Source organism: Aquarana catesbeiana, linkage group LG06 (assembly GCF_042186555.1).
Source record: "Aquarana catesbeiana isolate 2022-GZ linkage group LG06, ASM4218655v1, whole genome shotgun sequence".
NCBI lineage: Eukaryota > Metazoa > Chordata > Amphibia > Anura > Ranidae > Aquarana > Aquarana catesbeiana.
In genome coordinates this window covers 267189556-267206331 of record NC_133329.1, presented here as the reverse complement: position 1 = coordinate 267206331, position 16776 = coordinate 267189556, and the positions used below count along the sequence as shown (strand labels likewise).

At 41.3% G+C, this 16776-nt stretch overlaps 1 protein-coding gene across 6 annotated transcripts in view; it reads left to right on the top strand.

Annotated features, from left to right (window-relative positions):
• The window catches only part of RAPH1 (Ras association (RalGDS/AF-6) and pleckstrin homology domains 1), a 345430-nt gene that overhangs the window by 74547 nt on the left and 254107 nt on the right, over positions 1-16776 (top strand). The window contains exon 1 of one of the 6 annotated variants that reach the window (XM_073633351.1): positions 14738-14857. The exons of the other annotated variants lie outside the window; for them this stretch is intronic. The gene's annotated coding sequence lies outside the window, so the exon portion shown is untranslated. Of the gene's footprint in view, positions 1-14737; positions 14858-16776 lie in introns of those variants that run through there. 6 annotated transcript variants of the gene reach the window in all.

Genomic DNA, 16776 nt, shown 5'->3' with positions numbered 1-16776 from the left:
ATAGTTTGTTTGGGCCAAGCTGGCCCTAAATGAACTATGTCCCTCACTAACATGTGCTGTATAATCTGTATGTAGCTGCATATAGAATACCGCACTGTGTTCCGGGTTCGAGCAGCAACCTTCCTGTCTCATATCCGGAACACAGTAGCGTAGAGCTGCACGATTATTCGTTCAAAAAAAATTGTGATCTCTATTCAACCCCCCTCACGATCTCTATGCAGAATTTCCAGATTCATTCGTGTAACAAGTGTAGAGAGTTCTCTGCTCACTCAGCTGTCAAAAGGAAAAAACCAGGCAGCCTGCCAAGTTTTTCACAACATTGCGCTGGTAGATAAACTTTGGTCTGTAAATGAGGGAAGTTTAACCACTTAAAGCTGAGTTCTGCCTGATAATTATTTTTTAAAAGTCAGCAGCTACAAATACTGCAACTGCTGACTTTTAAAATAAGGACACTTACCTGTCCAGGGCGCCCGCAATGTCCTCACCTGAAGCCGACCCATCCCTCGGCCCCGGGGCAGGCAGGCGCCTGCATCTTCAGTAAGGGAATCATGAAATGATGCCTTGCGGCTTCACAGCCTGGTTCCCTACTGCGCATGCGCAAGTCGCGCTGCGTGTTTCTAGTGGTCCCTGCTGTCTTCTGGGACCTGTGTGTCTCCTAGACAGCGGGGGGGATGGAGGAGGAGCCAGACGTGGCGTAAATTATGGCGATCTTTCGCCTGAAGTGGGAGCAAATACCTGTATTAGACAGGTATCTGCTCCCCCTGAAAGGTGCCAAATGTGGCACCGGAGGGGGGGAGGAACCGGATCAGCGGAAGTTCAATTTCTGGGTGGAAATCCACTTTAAAGACCAAACCTTTTGCTGACACTTGTTTCTTACAAAGTTAAAATCAGTATTTTTTGCTAGAAAATTAGTTGGAACCCCCAAACAGATAATATATATATCTATATATATTATTAGAGAAAAAAAAATGGAGATTGTTGCAATGTTTTATGTAACACTGTATTTGCGCAGCGGTCTTTCAAACACATTTTTTGGGGGAAAAAATACACTTTAATGAATTTTTAAAAAAAAAAACAGTAAAGTTAGCCCAATCTTTTTGTATAATGTGAAAGATGATGTTACGCCGCGAGAATCGTAATCTTTATTCTAAGCAAAAAAATAGTTATTCTCATTTTAGCCAGAATCGTGCAGCTCTACAATAGTCTATTTGAGCCGTGCTCAGTCATTCATAGAAAGCGATGTATTCTAGCAATAAATACAAAGCTTCCTCTGATTGGCTAAGTCAGAGGTTGTGACATGATTGGCCTGCCTCACTGACTCAGCCAATCGGAGGAAGCTTTGTATTCATTGCTAGAATACATCAAATACATTTTGAAAATAATTATTCCTAATATAGACTCTCAAGTTTCTTTTAAAAGGCCTCATGCACACAGGGCATTTACTCAGCTCCCCTAAACACCTTTCATCCTGGCAGAAGCGTTTTGGTGTTTTTATGTGAGTCAAATGCTTGGATATTCATTTTATTTGCCAGAATAATAATTTATGCAGCGACTTAAATGATCAATGTGCATGAGGCCTAAAAATGTCTTTTGAAAAGTGATCTTTAAATACAGTGCTGCAAAAAATCTACAAGAGTAGTAGGTATTGCACTTTAAGTTACATTATTGCAGCTTGTTTTTTTGTTGTTAAAGTATAACTAAAGACAGAGATTAGAACATCTGTGGGCTTTTATTGCTGTCTGTGCCTGTTAGAGCCCTTTCACACTGGGGCGGGGGCGTTGTCGGCGGTAAATCGCCGCTATTGTAAGCGGCGCTTTACCGTCGGTATGCGGCCGATAGCGGGGGCGGTTTTACCCCCCGCTAGCGGCCGAGAAAGGGTTAAAACCACCGCAAAGCGCCTCTGCAGAGGCACTTTGCCGGCGGTATAGCCGCGCCGTCTCATTGATTTCAATGGGCAGGAGCAGTATACACGCCGCTCCTTCACCGCTCCGAAGATGCTGCTGGCAGGACTTTTTTTACCGTCCTGCCAGTGCATCGCTCCAGTGTGAAAGCCCTCGGGGCTTTCACACTGAATTAAAGCAGCGGCTGTTTCGGGTCGTATTGCAGGCGCTATTTTTAGCGCAATAGCGCCTGCAAACCGCCCCAGTGTGAAAGGACCCTTAGGGAGATTTATCTCCTCTATTTGACTTGTTTACAATTACCATTGAATGTAAAACAGTAGAAAGGAAATCTGCCAATGGGGAAATTGGTTCATGTGACCCGGGGGGGGGGGGGGGGGGGGGGGCATCAAGAGCTTTCCTTACTATGTCCAAATTGAAAAGAAAAAACATTTTGCCTGTAGTTATACTTTAAGAATTGTTGCCCACATTCATTAGCGCCTTCAAAAACTGTCTACTGGCGTTGAGGCTGACAAGCCCTTGAATCCTGCAGTTTTGGATTGATGGGGCCAGGCAGGGTTCGATTCTTACAAACATCTTTAGCTCTTCCAGTGACCCTAGTAAGCAGATAGTCTGTCCATGAGGCTATGACAGAGGATTAGGCTTGTTGTTACCCTTGCAAAGTGAGATCTTCTTCTGTTGCCATTGAGAATCTAATAGCTTATGACACAGAAATGCTGAAACATTCTTGGAGTGTATCAGTGTCACCTGCCCTCAAGTGGACACAAGAAATTCAGCTTTTAGTTAGCGGGGCAGATACTGGAAGAGGAAGAGAACTGAAGATCAGGGTGCAGATCTACCCGCCAAGAGTTTGGGAAAGTAGTGAATACCTCTTAAGGAAAGCAATGTTTTCCTCACGTCAGACAAAACTTTGAAAAATGTTTTTAGTAAAACAGTTTTTTTTCCTTGTAAACCTCAAATAGCAGTATTTTGTGCATCTACTTCATAGTTTCATTATCTCACTAATTCAAACCCCCAACCCCCCCCCCCCCCCCTTTCACCCCCTCTAGCTCATCCTGCATAAAAGATCCACACCAGAGCTTTCTGGGTTCCGGGGACTTGTATTATCTAGCATTTCAGATAGCCCTGCATCAACGCCTGTTTCCTCACACTGATGACACTCCTCTTCTGCATCCTGAGAGTACCCTGCTGCTGGACAGCCAATAGGAATTATCCACGTCATGCAGGCAGTGACAGAAGTGGAGAGAGGATTCGGGACTTTATTGTTACATGACCTCAGCTTTAGGCATATAAAAAAGGAAAAAACATTTTGCCCTCAGTTCTACTTTAAGAATTTTTGCCTACATTCATTAGCGCCTTCAAAAAGTGTCTGGATTGTTACATGACTTCAGCTTTAGGCATGTAAAAAAGGACATTCTTTTCTAATGTCAGTGAATAGTTAGAGATGAGTAGGGTGGGTATATGGGGATTCTGGATATCGGATTTAACCATACAGGGTGCATGCCCTTAGCTATCTATTTGTAGGACAACATTGATAAATACGGGTCTACAAAATGCACTGGGCAGCTATCTTCATTGGGTTAGTAAATCGTATTGAGAACAGTTGACTTCATTATTCTCAAGTGATCAATGCAGGATTGTGTTATTGACAATTGGCAAATGCCCATTGGCTGACCCTTGTTGTGTTCACTCTTGGAAAATATTTAAAGTACATTGTTACTATGCATGTGTACTGCTTCAAATTTTTCTGTCTATTGTTGGATCATTGCCAGTAATACATTTGCTCTTTGCATGAGACATATGAACAGAGCGTTATTTGGCTGACAATATGCTTCCATTAATGTCTTGGCTTCTACGATATCCACTGGGGAATAAAAAAAAAGGCATAATAGTCTGCAGAAACAACTCGGTCACTTGTGTGGAATTAGTCGCTATGACCACAAGCCAGACGACTACAAGAACAGTGATTGTATACTTATTTAATGCAATGATTTAAGTTTGTAATTAAATTACTGTTTTTACACCTTTGATATAAATGTAACAGTTTTGAAGTTTTTATGAAGTTCTCATCCATTGCTGGCTTTATCCAATAATAGCTTTCAGTTCCTGCATCCCCTTTAACATAGCCCCACAACACTTCCATTATAAATTGTGGTGTCCATACAAGAAAAAAAAATTACCCTGGCTGCAGACTGCAATGTAGAACATACACCAATCAGCTATCCCTTTATGACCATCCACCTAATGTTGAATATTTCCCCATTTTGCCACTAACACATCCCTGACCCTTTTAAGGCATTGATGCTGCTAGACCTTTAAAGGTATGCTGTGGTATCTGGCACCAAGCCATCAGTAGCTTGGATTTACAATTTAATGGGGAATAGTTTTTCATGCACTTTTGTCATCCTGGAAAGCGTGGAAAATATGCACCAATGTGAAAGGAGCCTAAAATATATATAATATATCCACGCATATATATAAAAATTTGACTCTAGTTGATTTCTAGAATAGATTGACTCTCTAAATGGAGGAGTAACACACGATTAATGTCTCTAGTCTACACAGTATGTTTGGGAGGTGTCTCCCCTTTGATGGCAGGGATACAAGCTCAACTGGAGAGAGGGGTGTGGTCTACTTCAACTGACTGCACCTTGCACAAGTCTGCTCTATGATTGGTGTGAGGCCAGGTCCCCCTTCTCTGCAGGTACAGGAGGTCAGTAAGGTGTGGCGAGGTGACTGGGGTGCATTCTAGGGCTGGGGAAAAAATCGATTTAAATCGTGAATCGAGTTGAGAGGTCAAATCGATTCAAAATTTAAACAAATGGATTTTTTTAGATTTTTTTCACCACACCAGTCCTGAGGAGCTGCAGGCAGGAGTTTTTAGGCGAGGTCGCGGCTTCGGCCTAGTCCGCGAGGCCGGATGCCGTGGACTAGGCCGAAGCCGTGGCCTCGCCTAAAAACTCCTGCCTGCAGCTCCTCAGGACCGGAGCGGTGTCCAAAAAACAAAATTTGAATCGTGAATCGAGTTTTTTTTAAGAAAATCGCAGATTTTTTTTTTTTTAGAAAATCTCCCAGCCCTAGTCCATTCCCCAGCCACTGTCACCTACTTTCTCCTCAACCTGCCTCACCTTGTCTTGCATCATTCTGATCTTTCCTTTGTGGGATCCTTGGCCATGCTGCTGTGTTGCCATGTGCACCAGGGCTGTAGATACTTCTGCTGAGGAGCCCATAAACACAGGCCTAATCCTGAGCAATGGGGCAGGAGGTGGTCATGTGACAGCAAGCTGCCTGGCAATTGGACAGTATTGGGATGACATCTTCCTTGAGTACTGGATGCTAGGAAGGACAAACCTCCTCTACAATGGGGAGGTGTATAAATGCTAACATGGTCAGTCTGTCAATGATGCAGGAATTGTCCAGCTCTGTAAATGTATGTGTGCGTGCATGTGTAGTGGTAGTCTCTGATGTCACTACTGTGCTGCCCAGGGCCATATTTAATATTGTTTGGACCCACATTCATTAGCGTCTTTTTCTTGGGCCTTCCTTCTTTTCACATTTTCTTGGGCCCTACTGAATCCACTTATGAGCTATTTGCCAGCAGTGCGGGCTCAAGGGGCAGGTGTTTTGGGCCCCCACAACAATGACTGGGCCCTGGGCAGCTGCCCCTTTTGCCCTGTGTTGAAGATGGCCCTGGTGCTGCCCACGGTTCTTGTTAGAGAGAGATGCACCTGATAACCTATAGTGCAAGGATTTCCCTGCCTCATTCATTCTATTGATCTGTGCTTGTTACACCTCTCCTGCTTCTTGATCATTACTACACCAAACATCAGATAGCCAGTGATCAGGGAAGGGGTAGAAAGAATGGTCATCTCTAACATGACAAAGTAAAGCTCTGCTCCTCTACCATGACAGCGCCACACAGAGGCAGGGGAGTCTACAGCCAGTAATGTCTAGTGTTTTGCCTTCTGTTTGCCTTTCTTGGCACAACTTACAAAATTTGAGATTTTACATATGTAATGATGCATGTCATTTTTCTCCTTTCTTGTAACCGCTCGTAATTGATACACCCTTGTGCGTTAGAAGGAATTAGTTACATCACTATGGAAGTAGCCTGAAACTAGTTGCTTCTCTGGTCCCCTTCTTGGACAAAAGGTCCGCAGTGCAAAAATAAAAAATAAATTTCTGTTTGCAAACAATTTATCATAAAATGTGTTTTGATCTGAGCTATTGTGCTGCTGATTAATACAACCCGGTGTCCGGCAATTTACGAGAGAGCAGACATGTATGTGCAGTGTAGCAGAATTATTTTACACACAGAATTGGCCTCCCTAAAGGCTTCTGTAACAGTTTCCTCCGAAAACTGCAGCGCTTATCACATGGCCTGGTAGGCACTTTGCTTCTTAGGATTTTATCTGTAACAGTTATTCAGGCACTTCTTTATTACATTCATTTTAAATTTAATCAGTAATATGTTGACTGTCCTGTGTGAACAATCCAGCGATAACAATTAGTAATTTATTTTCTGTGCGGCTGATCAATACAGCGTATTCATTTTATCTTCTACCTTAGGTAATCCTTGAGTAATCAGAGATAATTGCTCTGTCCTCTGTCAGGTAATAGAGCATTAGTTCTGTGAATGAAGATGTATAATAATCCTGATGTAAACGGAATTCTCTCATAGTGCTTTGTTTTATTATATATCATGATGAAGAAGTCAGAAACTGAGCTTGTGGTATTTTCTGTGAAAGTTGTTTATGTCCTAACTAAATGTGAATTTGGAAAACTGCACCATTCCAATCCTTCCCAATCCGCAGTACATATTTATTTGTTTATTTTGACCTTTTCTTTTTCATTTACTCAAGTTCAACCCACCCCCTGCATTCATTCTTGGAAGAATTGCATGGCAGCCTCCTGGAATACTGACTTTGCTTTTCCCAGGAGTCATTGGCTTCCGCACAGACCAGGAAGATGTATCTGGCGTCACAGGGCTTTAGGCACCTTTGAGGTTGACTTTAGGATGATCTAGTTCAACCTGTTGCATTAATAAATGCAGACTAGGCCTTCTGATGATTCTGGCTAAAGTATTACATTCTAAAATAGCCAGGCAAAAATCATTTTCTGAAGGAGGTCAACAATGAAAATGTTCATATTTCTTTTAGTGTAGGTTTTTTTTGTAACTGCTATGGTGGCATAGCAGTTACAAAAAAAAATGCAGGCTCACTCCCAAGCTAGGTTGTGTGTGTCTATTGGCTTGGCCCCGCTACCTCGCAACTGAATTTGATTGAGAGCAGCAGGAGCCAATGGGTCCAATTGTCCAGTAAGGAGGGAGAGAGAGAAAGCCATGCCACTTCTCTCGGGCACAGCGCTGGTTGGGCTGAGGTATTGAGGAGGGGCTGCACATAAAATGTGCATTAAGGAAAAAATAAAAACCTTTACAACCACTTTAAAATGTAGATGTACGGATAAAATGACAAGCTAACTAGTTATTTGCCCTCAACTGTACAATATAGCATACTCCTTAGGATAGATAATTATGGAGTTTTCATAAAGTGCAATTACATTTGTGTTTACTTTTTTACAGTTTCTTAATTACTGCGGGTATTGAAGAAGTAAGGTCAGTTATAGAAAACAAACACATCTTTATGCAGCATTGATAACAGACGTTGTTCAATCAACCAGTCAGGCTGCTTATGCAACTGAAATCACAAGCTATTTTTTTTTTTTTGTTTTTATTTTCTTTTTTTAAATATATACCGCTTTCCAAAAATATAAGATCAAGAATACTTTAATTGCTGATTGGGTTTGATAATATGTCTTTTATAACTGATCAGGCAGCAATACATGAGCCCTGGTGCCCAACTTGTGGCCCTTCAATTCTTTATGTGCGGTTCTTGGACCCCAGCAGTCTGAGAAATGACTTGTAAAGGGGTAATGCCAGTGCAGTACTAGCCTCAGTCTTTCACTGTCTAATGCAGAACGCCTTTAGTCTCTAACCAAACCTGTAGCGTGTCCACAGTTTGACCATAATTTCTTCTAGTATGTCTACAGTCTGAAGGTAGCACTAGCACTGCATACACTGGACCTCATGTGCAGCGCTTTGGTGATGTCAGGGTCAGTCATAGCCCCCGATACCTTATAAACCAATTTTTTGCCACATTTCTACCCTGTTGATATTTATTTCTTCGCCTGAGTTCAGCAGTCGCTGGAACAGATCTCTTGTATACTGCATACACTGCAAGTTCTACACTTTAGGCAGGACCTTGATAGCCAGCAGAGTATTTTTGGTTTGGGTGTAGTTTTCCATCACTCCAGTAATTATGGATCAATGAGTAGAGATTTCCAGAGTGGTTTCTGATCACTGGTTTATGTCACCTAATGTATTCCAAGTTTTCAGAACGTAAACAGCAACCTCAGTCATCAACTAGAGAAAGGCTTGTCCCATGCAGTCAGCTATGTAAAAGTAAAGTGAATTTTCTTAAACGCTATGTTTATCTCAAAAATTTAAAAGAAGTGAAATGAAGGCTCAGAATGCATACTGTAAGAGTCTACCTGCTGAATACTCCAGTTTTTCAGACATTGCTGAAGTTCACCAGCACGCATTTCTTGATTTTCTAGGTGATCTAAGAAAAAGAGAAAATTATTCCCAAACACGAGAAGAATTCCCAAGCACATCCACTTTAGGCTCCTTACAGTCCCCCTCTTACATTTGGTTGGTTCCCCTTTTCAGAATAAATGAAGGAGAACCAACACTGTACAACCTCCACATTCCCCCGGTCTCGTTGTACTTGCCTCCATGAGTGATGAGCTGTCAGTGCCCTCGCAGCTGGTGCAGCAGTCTGGGGATTTGAAATCCCTGCTCTCCCTTCCCTTCTTTCTGTAGGACTTCAGAGAAGGATCAGAGCAATTCCAATTGGTCCAAAACAGTTGTTTGCCAGCATTGACCAATCGGAATCGTGCTGATCCATCCTGGAAGCCCTACAGAAAGAAGGGGAAGAAGAGCCAGTGAGTGACTTCAAATCCCTGGACTGCTACACCAGCCTGGTGGGCAGTGACAGTTTATTACCCACAGAGGTAAGTACAGCAGGGACTGTGGTTGGGGAGGGTGTTGGGGGGGTGAAATGTCAGTACAACTATAAACAATGTAGGTTATTCTATACAACAAAAACAGAGAGCAAGCATAAGCTAAACAGCCAATATTTCAGAAAGCACAACTAGCAGTGACCCTGTCAGGTGTTCTATGGCTTCTTGTTGCATTTGATTACAGAAGATAAATGTAACTTCACATGATTCTGTGTTATTCCAAGTCTCTGCTGCTTCTCTGTGTGAGAGGAGACTACAGTGGGTTTGTAGGGGTTGCTTCAAGAAACATTTGGAATGTGTACCTACATGCCAAGTTTCAGGCCTAAGCTACAAGGGCAGCTTTTCAGTAGGGCAGTCAAGCAGCAGAAATCACCTGAACCTGACAGTGGTTCCCCATGATTGATCACTGCATACATTGGCTACTTTAGTTGTGTTCATATGTTTGCGTCATTGCATAATTGTGTGTTATCCTTCACCCATGATTATAACTGCGCTTGGTTTTTTAGTGATCCCTTTTGATATCAGGGGGTGTCTTTAGAAGGCGGTTGGGTTGGAAGACTGGCCTATTAGACATATCATAAGAGATTGATGGTGGCCACATTTGTGATTACCATTCCTGCTGAGAATTCTAGATACTTGGCTGTCATTGTTATATATTTCAGTCCTTCTCACCTGGGACAAGTATAGGGATAAGGAATGTTGACAATCTTGTGACTTTTTTAGAAGGCATGTTCTGATTCTCAAAAGTGTCTCAAAAGTATTGATGCAAGGCACAGGCAAGCAGTGACAGCTCCTGTTCTTCTCTCATAATAAGGTCTCTTTAATCGATTGGTGTACACCTGTAATCTAAACAGAAACTGTTCAGCTTTAAAGAGTAACGCTACTTTATGTTGAGGGAAAAAAAAAAAAAACATTCCCCTCTGGGTGATCTATGTACATTGCAGGGATTTTAACAAACTTTGTATAATTATCAGTGAGCTGCTGCACGCACAGGGCTCTAATGAGGAAAGTTGCAGGGTCTGCATCCCTTTAGACATGGTTTCCCTTCGGGATTGTCTCAACAAAAGTGACTTTTTTGTTCCAGGGGATGCTCAAAATTTGATTTGGATCTTAGTACAGACTTCTGTAAAAATGGGTAAGCCAATCACACAAGCAGGAAATTACATTTCTGGGGGGGGGGGGGGGGGGGGGGTGTTCTGTACACTATCTGTGTATAGAAGGCCTCCTGGAAGCCATAGTGCATTGCATTGCATTTTACAGAAATATACAGAGCTGCAGATTGAATAGGAAAGGTCATTTTTAATGACATTCATTTACAATATGACTTATATTACAGTAATTTATTTTTTGTTTTCTTGTTCAAATTGTTTATTGATTTAACAAATAAGTTGCATAAGACACATAAGGCAGACCATCGTGATGAATTTAGTGTTCATTGGTTACAAAGATGAACACAGTGACAGGAATACAGTACTGATGATATGCCACATTACAGTAGCGCCAGGCAAAATGCCTATTGTATATCGTAGTATCCCACCAAAGTGCTTTCAATGCCCTTTCAGCTTAACTGGTACAATAATCACAACTTATCTTCAGTTGCCACAATGGTAGCAAATGTTACCTGGAACTTTTACAGTGGCTTATCTTGTACCATTAACTAAAAACTATTAAAATATAACTAAAGGCAAAACTTTTTTTTTTTTTTTTAAACTTTTGGATGGAGTGGAGAGGGATTAGAATATCTTGTATTGCTGTCTGTATCCCCGTTAGGGAGATTCACCCTCTCTATTTGTCCTGTTTACCATTATCATTGAAAGTAAAAGGAATTCCCCAAATTTTAGGTTGTCCCCAGAAAAATAGAGGGGAATCTTCCAATGGGGACACTAGTTCTGGTAACCTGGGGGTCCCCAAGGATTTCCTTTAACCACTTGCCTACCAGGCCAATTCTGACATTTCTCTCCTACATGTAAAAATCATCATTTTTTTTGCTAGAAAATTACATAGAACCCCCCAAACATTATATGTTTTTTTAGCAAAAAATACAGTGGCGGTCATAGCAACTTTTTTTCTCACACGGTATTTGCGCAGCAATTTTTTAAATGCGTTTTTTGGGAAAAAAAAAACAAAACAGTAAAGTTAGCCCAATGTTTTTGGATATTGTGAAAGATGAAGTTACGCCGAGTAAATAGATACCTAAAATGTCACGCTTCAAAATTGCACACGCTCGTGGAATGGCACCAAACTTCACTATTTAAAAATCCCCATGGGCGACGCTTTAAAATTTTTTACAGGTTACATGTTTTAAGTTACAGAAGAGATCTAGGACCAAAATTATTGCTCTCGCTCTAACGTTCGCGGCGATACCTCACATGTGTGGTTTGAACACCGTTTTCATATGTTGGTGGGACTTACGTATGCGTTCACTTCTGCGTGCGAGCTCACGGTAACAGGGGCGCTTTACATTTTTTTTTAATTATTATTGTTAATTTTACTTTATTTTAGCTTGACACTTTTTTCCCAAAATTTTTTTGATCACTTTTATTCCTGTTACAAGGAACATCCCTTGTAATAGGCATATGGCATGACAGTTCCTCTTTACAGTAAGATATGGGGTCAATAAGACCCCACATCTTACCTCTAGGCTGGGAAGCCTGAAAAAAAAAAAAAAAAAAAAAAAAAAAAAAAACGATCCTGGCTTCCCAGCTGAATCGGCGCCATTCGTTTGAATGCAGAGGCCGGGCATGACGTCATAACATCGCGCCCGGCCTCCGACGATCATAGAGACTCCGGCGACCATCTGGTCTGCCGGAAATCTCTATGATGAACATCCGGGGCCGGCAGATCCTGCGTCCGACTCACCGATCATAGCGGTGAGTCGGTAGAAGCACCGGAGGACGGCGGGAGGGGTGGTCGTCCCCTCTCGCCTCCTGTAAGAACAATCAAGCAGCGGAACAGCTGCTATGATCATTCTTATGGTGCACAGAATCGTTGGCTCTAAAAGACAAAATCTAAATTATGCCTGTAGCTGCAGGCATCATTTAGATATCCCCGCTCAAAGCTGAGAATGTCATTTGGCGTACGGTGCGCGGGAAGCGGTTAATTTGCAGGGATTTCCTCTCGCTTCCTGTTTGGCTATGGGACAGGAAGTGAAGGAAAATCTCCACAATGGCACACAGATGGCAAAAAAAAAAAAAATCTGATGGGTTATAACCCTCCATTGCTCTAACATGATAAAAAAAAGTTTTGCCTAAAGTTCTACTTTAATATTGTGAAAGGGCAAACATGGAAAAAAAAAAGACCTTATGGGAAATAGAGTTGGGTACAAGCACAATAGTAAGTTACAGGCTCATTCATTGAGAGGATATTGGAAGCAAGAAATTAAATAAGATCTGAGGCGGATAGAAAAAAAATAAAGAGAAAAAGAGTGAGAAATTCCCCGGAGGTGGTACAGCCCCCCCCCGTAGGCGGTAAGCATGACTCGTAGGCTAGGTTAATCTACCAAGACATGAGCACTATCCCGTCAGTCTAGCAGCAGGATGCAGTGCTTATTTCTTTTGCTGAGCTAATGTATCACTTGCTTGAGTCTGAACCTCCAAATAGCTTAATTAACAGGGGTCTAAGACAGGTCACACATGATTTATTTTCTTTTATTCTACTAGTGAGTTGAAGGAAAGAAAATGAATCGATTCCCCTATCCACGCATTCAAGGTGGATGGAGGAAACCCTCCCATGGATCTATTGTATTCTGACAGTGGGTAGGCTTCCCTGCTGTCAGAATACACTGATCAGATAGCTAGAAGCACTGAGTGATATTTTTCTAATAGGCTGATTGTTCAGAAGTTGATCTTTCGATCAACTTCTGAACAACCAGCCTGCCTATAGATGGATTGAAAATTGCAAATTCTGGACCATCAATGGCTGACTTAAATCCTATAGGAAACGTGTGGTCTGCTCCACAGAGATGTTATCCATGCCAGTACTTTAGATTTCAGTGAACTAAGAAGAAGATTTTGCAAACAATTGTTTCCTTCTTTTTATTGTACAGCAAGTAAGATAAGAGAGAGCACTGCCAGTATGTTGTACAGCTGTTGCAGTATGACATAATTGGTGTGTTTAACCAAGGAGTAATTATGTGCTTCCTGTCCCCCCCCCCCCCAACAGCAGTCATGATTAGTCAGCGTACAGTCAGGGGATATATCCTTCATAGTGAACACCACTCCTTCCCCCCTGCAGAATGAAGTATATTACTAAAAATATGTGCAATCCTGTAAGGACTCTGAAATATGATCCGTTTTATCATTTCTGCTGAAACATATATAGCCTTTAGTATGGAATACATTTTTACTGCTTTGAACCTATTTAAAGCGGGGGCCACCTATCTATCGTTTTTTTTTTTTTGGAGTTCATTCAAAAACTTTTCTTCTCATCATTATCTACTCACATGTTCTGTGTAATAAGTCCGCCTGTGTCCGATTTTGTTGTAAAGAATAACTTATAAAATTCACTGAAGGTGGTTTCCATCTTCATTGTGGGCATTTGAAGCATGTATTTCCTGGATGCAGTGAATGCTGTGCTCCCAGCATTCACCGAGATGTTGTGATGATGCTGTTGCACAATGCATGCTGGGAAGCCTGAGACTAGCTCCCAAGGGACTGTGGGAGGTCTGGGAGAGGCTAGAAACACGCCTACTCCCATGGGAGAAAAACCAGGAAGTGCAAAGAAGATTAGAAAAAAAAAGGTAATTACGGCGATTAAAATTTTTTTACACAGCATGTCAGCATCTAGGCAAGGAAGAGAATGCATAGAGATAATGTTCAAAATTTGGGTGGAACCCCGCTTTAAGGTACAAGGGAACTTTCTATGATTCGCTACCCATAGATGGACAGATCTCTGCATTCTTTTAAAGCCTGTCTGCTATAGGGAGGTTTGGATAGGTATAGTAACTGGCTGCAATGAGTTAATGCACCTTTCACGTTGCTCTTTGGCATATTGATTAAGGTTGGCTATAGACCTGAGTGATTGGTTGAACATACATTTGAGTGTTCCTGTTTACAATATTGGAAGGGGACACACGCAGACAGGGCTGGCGTATCTTGGTGCAGATGATTGTGATTGAGGGTTACTTACCTATACTCGCTTTGTACTTCAAAAAGGCTTGTTCAGGACTATCTGGTGCTCCCCCATAGATGTAATCATTGGCTGATTGTGTTCTAATGTCTATTGGTATTTGTGTAAAGGATTAGCATTTATTTATTCCAGCATTTCTTTTAGTATAAATTATATTACATTATATTCCATTAAAACAAACACTTTAATCACCATGTACAAAGAAAATACCACCATTGTGTGCAACTTCCCTCTTGTACTAATCTTAGCTGAGCCCTCTTATGTTCTGTACGTTTTAATTCTGCTCCAGCCCCCTAGGCTATTTTTACATTGCTGTGAGAACAGCTATATGCTGTATAAATATTAGGAGCCCTCAAATCACTTTCATGTAGATTAACAATATGAATATTGCAGATGCTTGTATTTGATGATGTGGCAAGGTTAGAAAAGGTATAAATATTTGATAATTCTTAATACTTGCCTCTTTGTCTCCCTCAATTTTCAATGAAGTCATCTGAAGCATTTCTTTCCATATTTCATCTGTGCATCAGAACAGGAGTTTTCTATCTTCTGTGCATGCCTAGAAACTAGAGCAGCTGCAGAGTTCTCCAGGGAGCCTGAAAGAGAACATTATTTAAAATAAGGTAGATCTCTTCCTGCATGTTCACATATAAAAGGGTCAGCGGTGAGTGTGGAGATGAAGAATAATGGAGAGCATACCTCTTACTGATCAGTATTAAGATACTTCAGAGATAAAGCACAAATCCATGAAGGTAATTGTACAGTGAAGACCACAGATAAATGGATATTGTGCTTTGCAACATTTCAGAAAGCTTCCTTGTGGCTTCATCAATCTTTCCTGTGTTTATAATGGTGGGTCAATGTTTTGAATGATACAAAGAACTAAAGGTATATATTGTGACCATTTTATAAAGAGGCGGCCATTGTGGATTTATATACAGGTGAATTGTTGAGGACAGGTTTGTTTTCTTGGTGTGTCAAGTACTGATTCACGTATATATTTTTTTGTGTGTAAACTTGTTAGGATTTATGGAATGCTTAACAAATGATTCAACTAGTTTTTAAGCTTTCATAAAAGCACATTTAATATATATTTTTTAACAGTTGTATTTTAAACAGATGGGGATGCTATAATGCTTGGGTTGTTCTTATTATGTTTGAATTAATTTCCTCAAGGCGCTCAGGTTTCTTCCCACAAACCCAAAGATTACTATTAAAACAGTTATCAGTTACCAGTTGTGGAACTGCACATCCCAGTATGTTCTGCTTGCCTCAGGTTGTATAAAATCTGACAGAGCTTGCAGAGACTTGTAGTTTAAAGTTACACTAAAGGTACAGTTGTTTTCTCTTTTTTTTAAGTAACAAACATGTCATACTTACCTCCACTGTGCAGTTCATTTTGCACAGAGTGGCCCCAATCCACTTGTTCTGGGGTCCCACGGAGGCTCTCGCGGCTCCTCCCCGCAATAGATAGCCCACTCTGGGAAGCTCTCTCCCGAGGGGGTTACCTTGCGGGCACGCTCCCGTGTCATACACTTGGCGTCCATAGCCGATCAGTATATGACTCAGCCCCGCCCCCCCGTCGCCCGCGTCATTGGATTTGATTGACAGGAGCGGGTGCCAATGACTGCGCTTAGAATCAGGAACTGTATCACAGACCTTTGCCTCCTGGAGTTTCCAACTCTATCTTCCATCATTTTTAAGTATTCATGCTGTGTTACCAATCATTTTATTTTATGTTATTGAGAATGTGGTTTAGGGATCTTGACATTATTTGTCACCTTTATAATCGCCATAGTTGTGGGATAAAGCCGGAAATAAAGTCCAGGAATCTTGCTTACAGAATGTCTAAGGTACCATAAACGCCCTGCCTACATTTACCGCTGCTGCGGGAAACGGTAAAACGCAGCAAAATTGTGTTTTGTGTTTTCCCGCGCCCATCAGTCAAAGCGTTCTTATCCTGAACGTGGTTCTTCCACATTCAGGAGAGGGGGGTTGAAGCTCACCTAACCACGGCAGCTCCAGCAAAAAAAGGCAAAAGCTCCTAACTCAAGTTTAGGAGCTGCTAGTGTACATGAAGCCTAAGAAACATAACAAGCCAATGACTGATTTGACCTGTTGACATCCACCCAAAACAAAATGAACAAGTCTAGGTAGACTTGGCCTGTAATCTAATGAGATTATAAATAAGTCTGAACAATAAAAACCTATTAAATTGGCTTAGAACCAGTCTTCCAGAATGCTGGAAAGCAGAAAGGTCATTGAAAGTGTCTGTAGAAGGCAGTTGGCAGAAAACACTTGCAGGTGTTCACTGGTTTAAATAAAAGATCTGGACACCAGAAATCCAAGTGATAAAATGAAAGAATTGTTAGCACAAAAAAAAAAATGCAGTCTATGCTACTCTGGTCACAGAAGGACATACTGTATATTGGGTCTGTTTGTTGTACTCTAGAATTTTACAGGTCATGCCAATCTTTTTAGAAGATGTTCTAAAAATGTTGGTCATATAAAATTATCTTAAGAATCTAAAAATACCCATTTGCTATTTATTGTACACTTTGATAGATTCTAAAAGATTGCACCTGTAAGCATCTAAATGTTACGAGTTCTCTACATAATAAGGTGATTTGTAAAGTTTTATAAATAGGGTTGCACCAATACTAGTATCGGT